Source organism: Rattus rattus, chromosome 15, assembly GCF_011064425.1.
Source record: "Rattus rattus isolate New Zealand chromosome 15, Rrattus_CSIRO_v1, whole genome shotgun sequence".
In the NCBI taxonomy this organism is placed as follows: domain Eukaryota; kingdom Metazoa; phylum Chordata; class Mammalia; order Rodentia; family Muridae; genus Rattus; species Rattus rattus.
The window spans coordinates 64,545,899-64,565,346 of NC_046168.1; the positions used below are offsets into that span (position 1 = coordinate 64,545,899).

The following is a 19,448-nucleotide window of genomic DNA, read 5'->3' on the forward strand; positions in this document are numbered from 1 at the left end:
ACATTAAGTTTTGGCCATGTCTTATTGGAGGTGTCTCAGGATAATCTGAGGTCCCTCTAGATTTCAGCAAGGGGGTTAGTAATAACGGCGTCTTCCATTAACAGACAAATGAAAATCTACTACATCATAATAACACAAAGCCCTTTTCTTTCTTTCTTTTTTCAACTTAAATGTGTTTTATTTGCTTCCCACTAACAAATCTTTATTTCATTCATGAAAGCAGTAAATCATCCACACTCACCTTCCTTGCCCAGTAACTCAAAAGGAAAAACCCAAAAAAGATTAGTAAAGAAAAATGTAGGAATTGACATCCCCTAAATTTTTAAAAGAATACGTTTAAGGTTGAAACATGTTTTCAGTTTGTAATTCCTAGTAGGAAAACATTATCTGAACGAACACGCTAATGGCAAACCATTGTAAAATGCCTCAGCCGCATGGATGCAGAGGGTAGGGATTATCTTGGAAGCGCCCCAGCTCTCCGGTGACGTCAGAGGCACACTGGTTTGTATTATTGCCACATCCAGTCAGTGAGCTAAGCTGTTCTTCATTCAGCAAGGGCTTTGACATTATGAACGACCTCCAAACTTGGCTGACAATTTACTGATGAAATTCATAACCTTTGGGTTGTTCTGATGTTTTGACATATTTGATGGGTTCTGGGCCACATCCTGGAAAGCCACCAGGACCTCTGGATCCTGCATGACTGCAAGAACCACTGGATCACTGAGGATCTCGTTGAGTCCAGGCATTCCTGCCATTCCTGGCATGGCCCCTCCCATTCCGGGCATTCCTCCAGAAAAATTACCAGGCATTCCCCCAGGAAAACCACATGGAAAAGAGCCATACTAAGATCCAGATTGTCTTCTGGCTTTTTCTTCCCTTTGAGCTTTTTCATGCTCTTCTCGAGCCTTCTTCACCCTTTCTATTCGTTCTTTTATCTCTCGCTCTCCACGTTTTCGCTCATACTTTCTCCGATGTTCAGCAATCTTTTGAGCCCGAGGTTGGACTTCTCTCAGCATTGCACTGGCATCCTCGTCATAATCCAGTTTACAGGAAGGGCGAGATCGCGAGCTGCTTTTTCCCAGTGACCCAGGAGTCTGTGCGCTTTCCCTCTCCATTTGTATGGCTGAGCTGGATCAGGGTTTATTTCAATAGCTCTGCCACAGTCTCGGATGGTAGCATTTGGCTTCTGTAATTTGACGAAAACACTGGCTCTCTTGGCATACAGAATGGCCAACCGAGGGTTTAGCTTGATGGCGTCTGTGAACAAGTCAATGGCTTTCTGGAGCTCACCATCATTAAGAGCATCAATGGCAGCCCCTTCTTTTCATTTGCTTCATTTATCATCCCTTCAGTTATTTTTGCATTTTCATCTCCCATTTCCTGAGGGGCCGCAGTGTCTGGTTCAATTACACCTTCATTGTCAATTTCTAGATCGCTCTCCTCACTCGATGGTTCCTCTGTCTTGATGCCTTCTGTCGTCTCGTCTCTTTTTTTCTTCCTTAGTATTTTCTTCTGACTTAGCTCTAGGTGGTACTTTACCCCCATGCTCTCCACCCACTCCCTCAGGAAGCACATTTCCTCGGTGTGCAGGACGCTTGGGTCCTGCCTACACATCTTCATGAAGGCCTGAAGCTCGCTCCCTTTGCGGGGATCCATAGTGGAGAGGCTGGAAGCTTCAGGCGGTGGGCGGCTGCGGAGGCCCGATGCTAAGCCCGGGAGCGGCCCAATGTGACCAAGTAGAAGGGGAGCCCTTTTCTTCACAGGACAGCACATGAGAGAAAGCTATAAACCCGCTGCAATTATTTGGAACCTCAAGGGATCCCTGAGTGTCCCTAACTATACCAACAATAGCAATGGTATAGTCACAAGATCAATGACTGATCTACTTTGAAATATGTGCTACTCTTTGAAAGCAAAAGTTTCAAGGGTTTCCTTTTAGATTTGATTACATCATAGCATGGCCATGCATAGCAAGCAAACGCAGGAGATTGTTTATTAAATGTGTGAGTGTTACTAGGACTCAAACCCAGGTCTTTGTACATACAAACCCATTTCCTATCGTTCAGCTACACTCTTGGCTCTTCGATTCCAGATAAACAAAGAATTGTTTTATTATATAATTACTGTTAATCTGAAATAAAAATTGAGTAGAAAATTTTGCGGTTTTCTAACGATCCTAACGACATTAATATCATTCAATGGGTCAAACAATGTTAATCAAGCAATAATGTAATCCATTATTTGTTTGTACTAATAAATTAAAAATAATTAAAAGTGTCAATGGCATATATCATAAATATTTCATTTCCAAGTTGTAACAGAATTACTGCAGTTTAGCTGTTTCTCAAAATAGCTGTAAAGTCTTTGTCAGGGAAAACAAAAACATACATTAAGCTTTTTGACATTTAGATTATCAGCACTGACTAAATCTCTCCATGACCTTTGGAACACACTTAAATAATATTGCAATTACATTCTCAGGAAGGCCACATGCTTACCAGTTAAGGCAGTTGATAACGGCCTAAGTAGACAGTGTCAGTGTTGATCGCATGTATGTCGCAGTCACAGCTGACAGTATTAGCGATCATAAAGAGCCCTGGTACAGAAATCCTGACACCTCTGTGACAATTTAAAAAGTCACATTTTAACGACTAATTTCACACATTTGCAGTGTAACCCGAAGATCAACAAATGCCCCGGAACTGTTTACTTTACCAACAAAAGGAGACCATTGACATAAATGCTTCCTTTTTTAGATTTAGCTTATTTTCTGTTCATTTTCTTTGTGAATAATTTAACATTTGAGTGTTTATGTACTCGTAGATTGATAAATACATTGCAAGACAGCAATCGGTTAGCAGCAGTTCAAGACAAATATTTGTGAAAGGGTAAACTTGTATACTAACAGTGGACTAGCCGAACAGAGTGCTGTCTTTGCAAGGGTTAGTTACTAAGTTCTTTGAGAGAATTACTAACTACCTTGTCCATCCACTCTGAAGTTAACTACAATGGCTAGTGCATAAGAGCCATAGACTGTATGTTTTTTAACTACACTACTAAAACATGGCTCTTACCTGTTTTCTGAGCCTTCCATGCATATATGGAGTATGTTTCTATGATATCTACTTCCCCCATCATCCCTCAAATACATGATTCTTTTTTTTTAAAGATTTATTTATTTATTTTGTATATGAGTACACTGTAGCTGTCTTCTGACACACCAGAAGAGGACATCGGATTCCATTACAGATGGTTGTAAGCCACCATGTGGTTGCTGGGATTTGAACTCAGGACCTCTGGAAGAGCAGTCGGTGCTCTTAACCACTGAGCCATCTCTCCAGCCCCCCAAATACATGATTCTTAAAGGCTGTAAATCTGTACTTCTGTGACTCCTCTTTAAGGGGTCAGAAATAAAAATACTAAGTATAAAATAACAAATATTAAGACAAAACTGAGAATTAAATAAAGTTATTTATAAGGAATCTTGTCATTTTCTTTACTGATTTTCAGTACTGAGGGACATATCAGGCACTTGGCAAGACATAACGCCCTTGTTCACTTATTATTAGAAAATTAGAAGAAAAAAACACCTGAAATATTGTGAAATATGCTTATATCAAACTTAATCACAGTAGTGTCAATTATAGAGTCAAAAAAAAAAAGTACAAACAAGTTTCACTTCCTGCTTAGTAAGAGCCAGGATCTTTTCTTAACATTTTATTCTTACCTCTAGTCTATTTCACAATACCAAGGGTGAGACCACTAGTGGCCTAGAGAGGTCCAATAATGTCCCTATGACCACATTAACTAGAGCAGGAACAGGGTTAGATTCCAAGTAATTTGGCTCTAGAACAAAACTCTTGGTTATAATGAAAATGTTGAGGGCATTAATTTACAAGCAGACTCAGGGGACTCTAGAAACTATTATATCTGCCATCTGCATGTTACTCATTCCAAGTTTGACTAAATGTACTTTTTCTGAGGCTTTTTAGTTTAACCACTTCACCTACATACAGATGAAACAAGAAGTGTGTTTTCTAAATAATCCTAGAGAAAATTAAGACTATGAAGAGTAAAATAAGAGAAAATCAAAATAATATTTTGATTGGAGTAGAAGAAATAACCAATTGCTAACTGAATGTTTTATTTCATATCTGACAGCATTAATATGTGACAGCGGGGAAAATGTCCTATATCTATAAAAAAAAAGACACACACATGCATACATTTGTATTTAAATATTTATAATCTTACAACCCGCAACAAGACTGGCTCTATTTCACGGTACTGCCTAAATATACATACATGTACATATATGCACACATACACACACACACTAAAATGAAAGCTGTGTTCTGTAAGCTTGCTTTTAGGTGAACTTTGGTTTGAGAAGCATTCATTTTCTTGAAGCTAAATCAATGGGTTGGTATTGTGAGGAAAGAAATATAGAAGCAATTTCTGTCTTAAAAGATCTTCTACCATACTAGAAAAGATTAATACATACCAATTCTATTAGAAAGAATACAAAGGGCTCTCTGTTCCTCTTTGTTCCAGAGACAGCTGCTTTTCTCATGCAGTACCAGCCTCGTCCCATAGACAAGATGGTGAAGGTTGGTGCGAACGGATTTGGCTGTATTGGGCGCCTGGTTACCAGAGCTGACTTCTCTGCATCTGGCAAAGTGGAGATTGTTGCCATCAATGACCCCTTCATTGACCTCAACTACATGGTCTACATGTTCCAGTATGACTCTACCCATGGCAAATTCAATGGCACAGTCAAGGCTGAGAATGGGAAGCTGGTCATCAACGGGAAGCCCATCACCACCTTCCAGGAGTGAGATCCCACTAACATCAAATGGGGTGATGCTGGGGATGAGTATGTCGTGAAGTCTACTGGTTTCTTCACCAACATGAAGACTGGGGCTCACTTGAAGGGTGGAGACAAAAGGGTCATCATCTTCATCCCTTTGACTGATGCCCCCCATGCTTGTGATGGGTATGAACCCTGAGAAATATGACAACTCATTCAAGATTGTCAGCAATGCGTCCTGCACCACTAACTGCTTAGCCCCCTGGCCAAGGTCATTCATGACAACTTTGCCATCGTGGAAGGGCTCATGACCACAGTCCATGCCATCACTGACACTCAAAATACTGTGGATGGCCCCTCTGGAAAGCTGTGTTCTGATGGCTGTGGGGCATCCCAGAACATCATCCCTGCATCCACTGGTGCTGCTAAGCCCGTGGACAAGGTCATCCCAGAGCTGAATGGGAAGCTCACTGGTATGGCCTTCGGTGTTCCTACCCCCAATGTATCCATTGTGGATCTGACATGTTACCTGGAGAAACCTGCCAAGTATGATGACATCAAGAACGTGGTGAAGCAGGCATCTGAGGGCCCACTAAAGGGCATCCTGGGCTACACTGAGGACCAGGTTGTCTCCTGCGACTTCAACAGCAACTCCCACTCTTCCACCTTTGATGCTGGGGCTGACATTGCTCTCAATGACAACTTTGTAAAGCCCATTTCCTAGTATGACAATGAATATGGCTACAGCAACATGGTGGTGGACCTCATGGCCTACATGGCCTCCAAGGAGTAAGAAACCCTGGACCACCCACCGCAGTCCAGCAAGGATACTGAGAGCAAGAGAGAGGCCCTCAGTTGCTGAGGAATCCCATCTCAACTTGACCCCCCAACACTGAGCATGGCCCTCACAACTTCCATCCCAGATCCCTCATAATAACAGGAGGGGCCTAGGGAGTCCTCCCTACTCTCTTGAAAACCATCAACAAAGTTCGCTGAACCCACCAAAAAAAAAAATAAGGAAAGAATACAAAGAAATGAATAATGATTAAAAAGAAAACAACACAGAATTCTGGTTTCAACTGGTTGCCAGTCTCACTTTGGTAAGTCATTTAAAACTGCCATTCAAAGCTGTATTCATATTAGAGCCTTCTAAGAAATGGAAACCAAGACTTGACCCAGCATTACAGCCAAGGTCATCTCACCAAAACACTGTACTTGTAAAAAAAGAAAGGAAGAAAGGAAGGAAGGAAGAAACTGTTATCATAAGAAGTCAGAGACTTTGTTGTTTCCCTCTCTTGGCAACTACAACAATGATGCCTATGAACTACAACAACAACCAACCTGGCAAGGTATCACTACGGGTCCAATAGTGGCACTCAGATCTTGACAGAAACCAACATTAGTCTAGGTGGATGTGTCCACTCAACAGAAGGAAAATCATGACTTATACTATAAATGTAGCCAAATACCCAGGGTTGGCTAGGAAGTTATAGATCTCAAGTGAGAACTTACTGTGGCCACTTTATAAAACCCAGGTAATTCCTATCTGCATTCTAAGTACTTCTCCTTACACCCACAGGTAAGTGTAGGTCTCATTCTTCATCAACAAAGCTTCTCTTTACAGCAAATAGAGACCATTAAAAACAACTCCGACCACCATGACTGGCAAATTGGGCCATAAAGGACAGAAAGGAGGTGGCACAGGGGTCCATAGAAGACCTCCACCATTTCCAGAAAAAACAGGAATGCCTGTCTCCATCATTAGCCTTCTCCTCCCTCATTGCTCATAGTCTACAGTTAAATTCTTAACAGACTGCAGATGTAGGCTGAGTTATGAGGACACTGAGGTCCCTAGGCCTCTACTCTTTGGCCATTGAAAGTAAAGCTCTTTTCTTTTCTCATCAGAAACAAAAACAATAATACCACAACAAATGAAAAATGCAGAAAACAGAGTAATAGCGCAAGGCCCTGGGTTCTGTCCCCAAATCCGGGAAAAAAAAAAAAAAGAAAAAAAGTTAAAAAAAAAAAAAAAAAAAAAAGAAAATGCAGAAAACAAATGATCATGTGATACCCAGATCCAGCTGATCCATCAACAGTAGAGTTGCACCTAAAGCTCAGGGAACAGCATGAAAGAGAGAACCAAAAGATTGTTAGAACTAGAAGTCTAGGACTCTGCTACTAGATTGCATCTCCAAGAAATGATGGGGAAGCTTCACCCATGATAACCCAACACAATGAAAGCCTTAACAGGACCTGAACACGGACAAAACCAACAGGTATGCTAATATAAGAGGAGGAAATCCACAGGCCCTACCACTAGACAAGGAGTGCCGAGGGTGGGAGATTTTTGTTTATAACCCTAATTGGTTATAAACTACTGTGCTATCAAGGAAGTAGTCGTAAATCCTGAAAAAACAGTCAGAAACTGATCTGATGCAATCACACTAGCTAGGATCAAAAGAGCTAGCTCAGGTTCAGTCCGCTGACAACCCCCAAGACAGTTTTAATGGAAATGAGCCACGAACACTCGTCTGGGCAAGGTTTTATAGAAAGCAGCAACAAGGGTTGAGTGTTTCTAGCCTGGTAAACATCTAATGGGTGTGGCCTTTAGCATACGTGGCTGGTGCTAGGAGCCAAACCTTAAACTGAACTTCTGATTTCTTCTTAATTGGTGGTTGATAGGCCGGCTTGTAACCTGGAGGTGCGAATTTGTTGGGGGAAATAACTTGGAGACTGGTGTTAGATGTAGGTTTTTTGGGAGAGATTAACCTGGAAACGCAGGTCTGGTTGGGTTTATCCTAGGAACTGAAGCTAGGCTTGGGTTTTGTTGGGTAGTAACTTGAAAACTAATGCTAGTTACCAGCCTAAGTTTAAACTTAGGTCAGCGTCTTAGTCAGGGTTTCTACTCCTGCACAAAACATCAGGACCAAGAAACAAGTTGGAGAGGAAAGGGTTTATTCAGCTTACACTTCCATGCGGCTATTCATCACCAAAGGAAATCAGGACTGGAACTCACACAGGGCAGAACTTGGAGGCAAGAGCTGATGCAGAGGCCATGGAGGGATGTTACTTACTGGCTTGCTCCCCCTGGCTTGCTCAGCCTGCTTTCTTATAGAACCCAGGACCACCAGCCCAGGAATAGCACCACCCACAATGACCCAGGACCACCAGCCCAGGAATAGCACCACCCACAATGATCCCGCCCACCCTTGACCACTAATTGAGAAAATGCCTTACAGCTGAGCCGCATGGAGGCATTTCCTCAAGGGAGGCTCCTTTCTCTGTGATAACTTCAGCTTGTGTCAGGTTGACACACAAAACAAGCCAGGTTCTCTAAGATGGAGTCTGAACCCAAATTTTGGTCTCTCTCTACTGACTGACTGGGCCTGAATCTTGCATATACAGCAACACTAATCGGACTCAGCTGGTTGTGATGAGTTGAGAGATATGATTGTGGGGGAAGGGGTGTGTGGGGGTGTGTGTGTGTGTGTGTGGTGTGTGGGGGGTGTGAGAGAGAATGAGTGTGTTGTGTGTGTTGTGTATGGTGTGTGTATGTGATGTGTGTGAGTGCGTGTGTGTGTTGTGTGTGGTATATGTGTGGATTGTGTGTGTTTATGTATCTGTGTGTGTATGAGATGTGTGGTATGTGTGGGGTGTGTGTGTTGAGTGTGTATGTGTGTATGTATGTGGTGTGTGTGTGTGGTGTATGTGTATATGTGTATGTGTGGTGTGTGTGTGACAATGACAAAGAAAAAGAAGTATGAATTTGAGAGGGATCAAGACGGCAGAATGAGAGGAGGAAGGGGAAATAATGTAATTGTGTGTTTTTATCAATTTAAAATAGATATCACTATGTTCTGCACATGTTAGTAAATTAATGTGTGTTTTGTGGTTCTGTTAGGGGAGGAGTAGGATAACCTAGTTCAAAATAAACATGGTCGAAGTTAGCAATCCAAATAGAGCTCACTGATGTTTTAAAATAGATGTAGTATTGAAGTACTATCTTTAATATTAAAATAATAAAATATTACATTTAAAGAAGTAAAGAAAGCAGATGGAAGAGGAAAATACTCCAGTTCTGATTAGAAGAGTTTCAGTATAGGTATCCCAAGCTGGAAAGGTACCAGAGTAAACAGTATTCAAGAAAGTTCTAAAAATTATCTTTACCAGTATATTTCTTAGAATTAAAACTAATCATCTTTATCAGTAGGAAATATCTCAGTAAGATTTTAACCATCTCTAAATATGCCTGAATTTAAGAAATATAACACTGCCATCATTTTCCCCTTAGTGACAATTCATTAGTGGCAATTGTCTATTTAATCATTAATCTAGAAGACAGAAGATTATTAACATGATGAAATTCTGTATCGTGGGCCAAATTTATAAAATGATTTGATTTTGCCCAGTATGAAAAGCTCTGTATTCACTATGTAAACGCCCAAGAGGAAAACACAGAAGCAGTATTTAGAGAAATATAGTCACAGGTTTTAACATTGCTCATTTAGTAAAAGGCTGACACAAAAGCCCTGTTTTTGTAAGCCAATTTTTTGTAAACATTTCTAAGATTTGGTAAACATTAAGAGATGATCAATATTTGAAAAACCTCCCAGTGTGTCAGTTTGCTCTTCATCTTAGACGATATAATTAATTAGAATGCTTACTATAACCATCCTTTACAAATTTTATATAAAAATCTTTTAATCTGTCACAAGAAAGTCAAAGAAACCCCCCAAGTGCTTCACTTGAGGAAATGATTCCTGTACCCGTGGACTGTCTGAGCCGCTCTCCCACCGAGTGTAACCGCAGTACTTGAAGACGTTAGTCTGACATTTTGCTGTGACCGGGAAGGGAAAGCAAAGTCCACGCTGAAATAATGAAAACAACCTGTGACCTTTCTAAAAGCAAGGAAGCACGCTGGAGAACCCCACTCGACCTTGGGAGTGACAGAATAGATCTGGGACACATGATGATGTCAGTTGCAACTCAGCTCCCCCCCAACCCCACCCACCCCCGACTACCCCCCACCCCCGCCTGCTGCTTTGTGCCACCAACTTGAAAGCAGCACTCGAGAAAGATGTTCGTGAGTAGGTTAAAGCGAATATAAATGCAAACACAGGAAAGGCCTACGTGACCTTTCAGAAGAGTTGCGTTTTGAAACATCCTCAAGCTGTATATCGACTGAGAGTATTAGTTTTCTACACTACGCTTCATCAAAGTTGCCTACCAACCGTGATTAGCGGCAAGAAAGCCGTTCTGGCTGCTTGTTAAGCTGGTTTTAAGAGATTTCTGTCTGTGTTAGCAGACTAGAGTCAAAGCTTCTGTTCCGTTTGGAAATCTGCCACCACAGATTGCCGTAGTGTAAATACTTCAGCAGATGGTTATCGATATCATTACCAGATCCAGACGTGTTCAACTTTCCGCACATTTGGTCACGTTTTGGAGACTGCAGAACTGGATAAATAGAAGCTCTTCAGGAAATAGTAAATCCTTTAAAGTAGGCTACCCTGTAACGGCAGAGCATCGTAGTTCGCTTTCTATTGCCATGAGGAAACACCATGGTCAAAAGCAACTAGAGAGGAAAGAGTTTACTTCATGTTAGATTCCAGGGAACGGTCCATCACCGAGGGAAGTCAGGGCAGGACCTTAAGGCAGGAACTGGAGCAGAGGCTATGGAGGAATGCTGCTTACTAACTTGCTCCCCATGATTTGCTCAGCTTTGCTCATATACAACCCAGGACCACCTGCCCATCCATGGCTGGCACCGCCACATCAATCTTCAATCATCAATCACCAATCGAAAGCTATTCTCCACAGCCTTTCCTACAGACCAATTTGATAGATTTCTCAACTGAGGTCCCCTCTTCCCGGATGACCCTAACTTGTATCAAGTTGACAAAAAAACCAACCAGGGCATGATGAGGGTAGGATTATGGTCTAGTTTTATTCTTTTGTTGTCATGATCAAGACTGTGACCAGAAGAAACTTAGAGGAGAAAAGAATTTCTTCCAGCTTACAAGTAGTGGCGATCTGCCTAAGAACGGCCCTCATAGGCTCATATATTTTTAATTTTGTTCCTTTGGTGGAACTGCTTGGGTAGGATGAGGAGGTGTGGTGTCACTGGGGGTGGACTTGAAGGTTTCAAAACCCCATGCCATTCACAATTAGTCTCTCTCTCTGCTTTGTGGCTGTCTCAACGTGTAATCTCTCACCCACTTCTCCAACGCTATGCATGCATGCCTGCTACCGTGCTCCCCATTACGATGGTCCTGGATTCCCTCTGTGAAACTGTAATCCATGCAGCAACGCCTCTGACCAAGGACCTCACCTCATAGCCAAAGCAATACAGCAAGAATGATACAACGTTCCTGGCTAGCTGAGCCAAGGACTGATTTATACCCAGCCACCTTTTTTTATACAGTTCAGAAGTACAGACCTAGGGGTAGTACGGTCTCACAGTGATTTGGACCCTTTTACACTGATTAACAACAAAGGCGATCTTAGTAAGCGTGCCCACAGGCCAATCTGGTCTAGGCAGTCCATCAACTCTCTAGGCTATGTCAAGTTGACAGTTTAAAGCCAACCAGGACAAATGAAAGTTGCAGAATAAAAATTAAGAGATGCGTACCTCTCTATTGGCTCTAAAATTTGTTATAAATCATACAATGTGTCCCTTGGCCTCAGCTCCTCTAACTGAAGAAAAAGCTCCTAAATGACCCTTGTAGTCTCCTTGCCTCCAACATTCTAAAGCTTTCAAAGAGCGCCATGCACTACTTCTTTAACTGTGGCTCAGTGGATCACCTAGGTTTAGAAGACATCCCTGCAAACATCTAAAACAACATGTTCATGAGCGAGGGAGCTCTTTTAAAGCTCGGGGATAATGGAGTCAAACTACTTGGTGTAATTCATGGTGGGCATATGCATTGCATCAAGGTATCATATCATACCCGTAACTGCTCATCGCTTAGAAACAGAAGAGAGGCACCGGGCTCGGTGGGTGGCGCATGCCTACAGTACCATAAATCAGGAGGCTGAAACAGAAAGGTGGAAAACTCGGGGTCACAACAGGCTCTAGACTGAGTCCAGTGGCAGCTTATACCAACTCGAAATCTGAAAAATGGTCAAGCTCTTGCCAAGCGTATGGAAAGTCTTAGGTTCAAGCTAAGTGCATCCAATGAGAGAGAGAGAGAGAGAGAGAGAGAGAGAGAGAGAGAGAGAGAGAGAGAGAAATTGAAGTAGTTGACTATTCACAAAAAAGGGAAGGAAAGAAGGAAGGAGGGCAAGAAGAAAGGAAGGAAGGAAGGAAGGAAGGAAGGAAGGAAGGAAGGAAGGAAGGAAGGAAGGAAGGAAGGAAGTCCAGAGAGTATGGATTCACCTGTTGCTGTGGGACTCAGCATATGTAGAGGTTTCCTGACTCCATCTAAAGACCTCTGTCTTTACCCCACTCCAGCATTCTAACATTATTCTGAAATGGATTATGAAGCCTGAGGTGACGTCCCAATCCCCCTTGTCATTTTTACAAGTTTCTTCTGCTCTGCATTCTTCTTGAGGTAACCAAGCTTTTCTTTCGACTAGTCCTTCCTTTTTCTTCATCAGATCTCAGCTCCAGCATCAACCAAGGGGAACCCATTCTGAGGCCACCTGTCTCCATCCAGTTCCTAAGTCTTGGTGCATACAGTTCAAACCTTTTCTCTGATAATACATGTCACGGCAGCATTTTAAATCTGACACTGCTTCCCGTGAGATTGTCAACATGAAGAAAGCACAGATAGGGGAGCCACAATAAAGGTTTCTAATATGTTCTAATTCTAATAGATTTAATATTCTAAAGGAATTTTCCTATCTTTAATGCTATTATTAAGTATAATACAATAGAAAATTTAAATTATAATACCACTGTCACTATTCCCTTTGGTTCCTCCTACAAGCCCTGCATAAAGCTACACTAAATTGAAGCTTTAAAATAATCTGAGTTACATAAATGCTACAACTGACAGAGGTATGATTTTAATAGAAATAATCAACTTATAATCATATTCTTGAAGTCTTCACTTCAAGATTCTCTTCTCATTCCTTATATGATTAAAACAAAAAAGAATGACACATCACACTGTGGATAGAAATTGAACTAAACCCAAGGTTATTAAAAATTGCCAGTCTATCTAGGGACTGAGCGCTGCCGATCGATACTGAGGACTCAGTGTTATCAGTCAATATGAGGGACTAAGCTTTGCCAGTCTATACAGAGATGTTGTCCGTCTGTGGAGAGGTCTGAGCATTGCAGGCCTATGCAGAGACACAGTGCAGTCTATACAGAGGATTGGATTGTCAGTCTACAGAGATATGAACACTGTCAGTCAATACAGAGCATGAGATGTTGATGATCTATAGAGAGATCTAAGCAGTACAGTCTACACAGAGGTCTGAATACTGTCCGTTTATACAGAAATCTAAGCATTGCTGGACTGTACAGGGCTGAGTACTGCTAGTCTATACAGGACACTGGATATTGTCAGTCTACAATGGGACTGAACACTAGACGTTTATAAACTCAAGGGTGCTGGTTTCAGAAAATATTCTTTTGAAAAAAATGTTAAAGTATAAAATACATTTTTAGGGCAAATTTGAAAGATGAGTAAATAAAAGGAAATGCTTGTTTAGGCATAGGATACAATGCTTCTTGTAAGTTAAAACGTCTAATCTTCCATTTGTTATTTATTTTTAAAGTCTTTCACTGGTGCAGAATAAATGCAAGTGCCATCCCACTACACACACATGGTGTTATTTGGCTGGAGTCGTGAATGTTTTGGATATAATGACTCCAGCAATCTAAAGACAGAGAGGAAACATCAGTGACATGGACATTCTCTGTTTCTATTATTTTATCAAAAAGAGCAGCTCCCCTCTCTCTCCTATAAAGTTCTCAGCTTTCCATTTTTCTTGCCCCAGCAGCTGAAAGTGGTATTCAGCTTCTGTGCGGTCAAATGCTCTACCACTGAGCTATACCCCCAGCTTCTGTGACTGAAGCTAAACTTCCCCGTGTTTCTGAAGATCTTAACTGATTGTGTGACATTGATAACGTAAACTGAATTTTGCTGTGAACATTATTTTGGAGTGCATATTACTGAGAGTCCCATGTGAAATGATGATAAAATAAATAAAAATCACTTCCAGACAGCACTGAAGGGAGCCCAGTGGCTCTCTCGTCCTGCTGATCTGGATCCAGATATAGAGCTCTCGGCTACCATTCTGGCTGTGTGCCACCAGGGTTCCCACTCTGAGGATAATGGGCTAAATCCCTGAACCTGTAAGCAAGCCTCCAATTACATGCTTTCCTTTATTAGAGTTGCCATGGTCGTCGCGTCTCCTCACAGCAATAGAACACCGACCAAGACAGAAGTTGGAACCAGGGAGTGGGGCATAGCTGTGACAGGCCTGACTCTGCCGCTTGTTGGCTGCTTATTTTGACTTTGGGACTTTGGATTAGGGAAACAGTTGAATAATTTAAGTGGGGATTAATAGGCCATACCAGTAGGAGCATGGGAGTCAATGATGCTGAGAGGAAAGTGTATTACGATGGCCAAGCTCAAGAGATTTCAGAGGAGACTTTTAGTTAATAGCTTCAAAACTGTTCTTGTGATATTTCGGTGATGAATGTGGCTACTTTCTGCCCATCTCCAAAAAAAATCTGCCTGCCACCGAACTGATGAGTTTTAGACGAATGGCATTGGCAGAGGGGATTTCAAGACAGCCTAGTATTAACTGTGTTGGTTGGTTATTAATGGCCACCCTTATGCAAGTCTATAATGAAAAGAACCTAGCTGAGCAAGGAAAAAAAATACAACATGTACAGTTTGAGGAGAAAAGGAGCACCAAGAACTGTAATGGAGATACGTCAGGCAACTTCTAGCAAATTAATAGTAAGAGCCTTGCCTGTGTGAAAATTGGAAATCCTCTATTTTTTTCCTTTCAGTCAAATATGACTTCAAATATGAAGTTGCCTGAGGCAATCCCACAGAGTTGGTAACTAAAGATGCATTTCTGGAGAGTTGAGCCTTGGGAGCAGGAGAGCTTGTTTCTTTCTGCAGCCGCTGCCCTGTAGACTGCATATTTCTACTCTTTGACCACTGTCTTCTTTCCTCTGGGTCCTGGGCATATTTGGTATCTCGCTATGACACCAAACTTCCTTTTCTTTTAGAGAGACAAATCGTGTGGATTGTGGCCCATCTTAAAAGTCTCATCTTGTTTTAACTGCCTCGTGGGAAGCCCAACCTCAAACAAAGAGAGTATGTATGCATTCTAAAGCACAAGGCCATAGGATATCCACATGTGAATTTGAGAGGACTCAATCCAGCCCGTATCACCCCTCTTCAGGATGGGGAGATCCAAGCTGGAACCTTGTCTTTCTCAACGCTATAAACTGTATCATGACACTTTCTACTTTATAGATAAGGAAATAGAGGTTCAGGTTGTTTCAGTGACATCTCCAGGTCAGCTCACAAAAGTAGTCAGAAATTGCCGTAGCTCCATAGCACTTGTGTGTAGCCACGCCCTTTTGAAATACCTCCATATTGAAAGAACATGTGTCCTAAGATGTCAGAGTGTCCTTCTGGGATCTGTACAGAGGCAGTGGAGACAGTGTTTTTCTTCTCTGGATCACAGCTATAAGCTAGTACATCTATTGCTGGTTAGACACCATCTGGAAAACCTCGCCTCAAAGAAATAAGTGCTCATAATGACAATAGACAGAAAGGGGACACGGTGCTGGACATCTAGGTCTCACTAGCCTTGTCTCTTAGACTTTACTAGTTTGAGCCTTAGATGTATGCACTGAGGTACATCTTCCTGGCACATCATTTTATTTATTTCCTCCTGCTTGGCTTAGCCGAAGTTGATGTCTGTGAAAACTCAAATCATCTTGAGTGATATTCAGCTGGTGCTGGGAACTATTATATCAGCTTCAGGTGGTCCAACTTTAGAATAAATGTACCATGCCCTTCTGTAACAGGACTTTCTGACCAGTGATATTTCTCCAATCTTTAGATGCAGGTGACATATCTAAATCAACCCAAAAAGCTACCTCAGTTAGTTCTTTTATTGAAAAAAAACACTTTGTTTGATTAGAGGAGAACTGAAAACTATTTCAATAGTTTAGCAGCATAGACCTGTCTTAAAGGCCAGCAAATATTCACCTTTATTGCTGGTCTGTTTTATCGTTGCTGTATGACATGTGAGACTCTACAGAAGGGTCACTGGGCTATAATCTATTACTTGGCAGGGAAGAAAGCATTCTATGAATCTCATTAGTATTTCTAGGCAAAAAAAAGGAAAGGCAAACTTTGGGCAGTTTATTTTGAAGATCGCCATTATCTGCTGGAAGAGGAGGTCTGATAGCCATAAAAACCAATTAAGTGGTGGGGATACAAATCTTGGCGAGACGTCGCTCAAATTCCGAAGTGTAATTCTAAATTGAAATGTCACTAACTGAGGCCGCACATTATTAACTGGAGTCAGTCAATCTAGACAGAATTATCAACCTGGCTGAAGTGAGGCTACAGCTTTAATTAAAATACTTTGATGTGGTAAACCCAGTCATGCTAAACAAATGACTCGAGGTTTTCAAGGAAAAAAGATTGATTCCTACTTATTTTAGCTTCTTGTCTGGATGAATGTTTATTATACGTTCACCATCACCAATACAGTGCTCTGTGTCGCCAAGGCAGGTAAGTACCAGTGTGGTATACTCCATCACTAGGAATGTGACCGCAGTCCTTCATTAGGGAATGTGGATGAACCAGTATGATATACTCCTTCATTAGAGAATATTCAATTTGGAATCAATCACGATATTTCTTAGAGAAAATGATTAGTGATAATAATAATAATAATAATAGTAATGAGGAGGAGGAGGAGGAGGAGGAGGAGGAGGAGAAGAAGAAGACGACGAAGAAGAAGAAGAAGAGGAAGAAGAAGCAGAAGAAGAAGAAGAAGAAGAAGAAGAAGAAGAAGAAGAAGAAGACTGTGTTTGAAATTCTCATACAAATTTTAAACTTTAAGTGAAATTTTGTTTTCACCACTCCCTAGGAACACCTGTAGGATCATAATGACAAGAAATGGGGCTCCACAGAGACTCAGCTTGGTCCTGGCTCTGCCACATGATGATAGCTGTCTGAGCTTAGTCAGATGAATTACCAAGTCTGCACCAAACTAGCTCCAGTGGCTAGAGATACAGCTCAGTGTGGGGAATTTATCCAGCATGCATAGAGTTCTAGGTTTAATCCTCAACACTGGAAAAGGGGGCGGGGCATAAATGCTCATCGTCGAGAGATGGCTCAGGAGGTATCTTGCCACCAAGTCTGACAAACCTGAATTTAACTCTGGGGATTGATGTGGAGGAAGAAAAGAACCAACTCTCCATAAGTTTTCTTCTGATCTCTGTATGCACAGAGTGGCACACATGCACACTCACATAACAGATAGATGATAGATAATAGATAGATAGGTAGATAGATGATAGATAGATAGATGATAGATATATAATAGATAGATGATAGATAGATAGATGATAGATGATTGATAGATGATAGATGATGATAGATAATATAATAGATAATAAATAAATGATAGATAGATGATAGAGTCATACATACATACATACATACATACATACATACATACATGATAGATAAATAGATGACAGACCCAGACCATGATCATAATGATAGGACTTACAAACATAACAATATTGTATCTTCCCCTATGGAATTATTTGACGTCATTTAAATGGTGTTGTAGTGACATGACAAAATTATACGGAGTCTTAAACTAAGTCTTAACAAATGTGCTTACATTCATTTCAACCCCTGCTTGCCTTTAAACCCTACTGCATGCCGAGATACAGCAAACATTAACAAACGTGGGTTTAATGAGCGAGTCGAGAAAATGTTCTTATTGCCCACTTAAATCAATCTCAAAAACAAGACAGGCACATTCGAAGGAATTTTAAGCCAAGAAGAGACGCCCCGTCTCCCAGGGGCAGCAAAGCAGTATTTCCCTTCAGGCAATCAGTGAGCCTGGTTTGCCTGTGCGCATGCCCGATTTGCTGACTCCGTGACTGCTCTCGGTTAGGCTGTGTGACTCTGACTTTCTCCTCACATCTAAACTGAGTCTGTTTGGCCCTTAACTCTCACGATTCCCGCAGCACCTCCATGAGTGACATGTTTCTTACTCTGAAAGCCAATGCTCTAAGCAGAATGATGTCACCGTTTCAGGTTATACCTCTTGTTTGTTTCTTATTTATTTGTTTAGTTTAGTGCATCAGAACTACTTAGAAAACATTTATATCCCTACTTCACGTCTAGTGAGATGTGATCAATATTTTAAGCTGTCAAGTCTCTGAAACAGAAGAAGAAGGAAGCCATCATTCAGGTTGCAGAACCATCTGGAAATATCTAACAGGCAAAATGTTTCTCCTAAAAAAGATTAATACTGCATTTCGTTTATAAGGCAAAATTTGCAATATACACCTTTTCTGCGGCATTCTCATGGACAGATGGATATTCATTAATAAGAACAGGAAAGCGCTGTATAATTTTTTACACACTAAGGTGAAAACCCATTCTATCACCACCGTGATGGGTCTTCACAGAGGCCAAGGAAAGAAGGCATGTGGACTGCATAGCCCTGGTGTTTGCTTTGGTTTTTTTGTGTTTTAAGTTTTTTTTTTCACAAGCTTACCTCTGAAATAAAGCAAGTTGCTTACAATTGTTTAAACAATCTTCTATATTTGCAAATATTTTAAAAAGTAAATCAGGCGATTTGTATTCTGAACTCCCAATGGTTCTATTTCTATCAGTTAAGTCTCACGAAGTTGAGACTAATTTATGCATACGCAGTCCCAGTGACTATTTCCATCAGGCAGACATCTCTAAGCCAAAGCTATGACTCGTCTATACTCATTACAGCACTAAATTACCGAGATTAAAAATACATAAACCATGATGCCACATGGCAGTGTTTCTATGTAGCACTTCCCAACTGACTCAAATAGGCTGTGTTTGTACATCCGATTAGAGAATTGCAAAAAGACAAAACAGAAACACAACACCTGATACCAATAAAGAGGAGACATTGCTGTATTTTTATGTGGCATGGTTTATTCGTTTTCCACGTTTTAATAGGTAAAAGTAGATCAAATTTGGAAACAATAATTGTCAACGTTCCTTGCAACAGTAAACTACAAAATAAAACTCACTTTTACCTCATCTTGGATAACTTAATTTATACTATTTCTTAAATAACCAGACCTCAAAGTGAGATCTTTTGTATACTATTGGCTTTAGGTTTTCTTCTAAGAAGTATCTTTGTACCAGGCACAGTGGCACATACCATTAACCCAGCTTTCAGGAGGCAGAGGCAGGTGGATCTCTATGAGTTCAAAGCTAGTCTAATCTACATAGTGAGTTCTAGGACAGCCAGCACTACAAAGAACCTTGTCTTTTAAATAGAATAAACAGAAGAAATTACATTTACTTGGGCTCTCTCGCTGTGTCTCTCTCTGTCTCTCTGTCTCTCTCTCTGTCTTTTTCTGTCTCTCTCTCTGTTTCTCTCTGTGTGTTTCTCTCTGTCTCTGTCT

The 19,448-nt window shown here is 41.1% G+C and overlaps 2 pseudogenes; one reads left to right on the forward strand and one right to left on the reverse strand.

The window, feature by feature from the left end:
* Positions 1 to 566: 566 nt before the first annotated feature.
* LOC116884840 lies at positions 567 to 1,659 on the reverse strand (annotated as a pseudogene).
* Positions 1,660 to 4,604: 2,945 nt separating this feature from the next.
* Positions 4,605 to 5,606, forward strand: LOC116884811 (annotated as a pseudogene).
* The last annotated feature ends 13,842 nt before the right edge of the window (positions 5,607 to 19,448 follow it).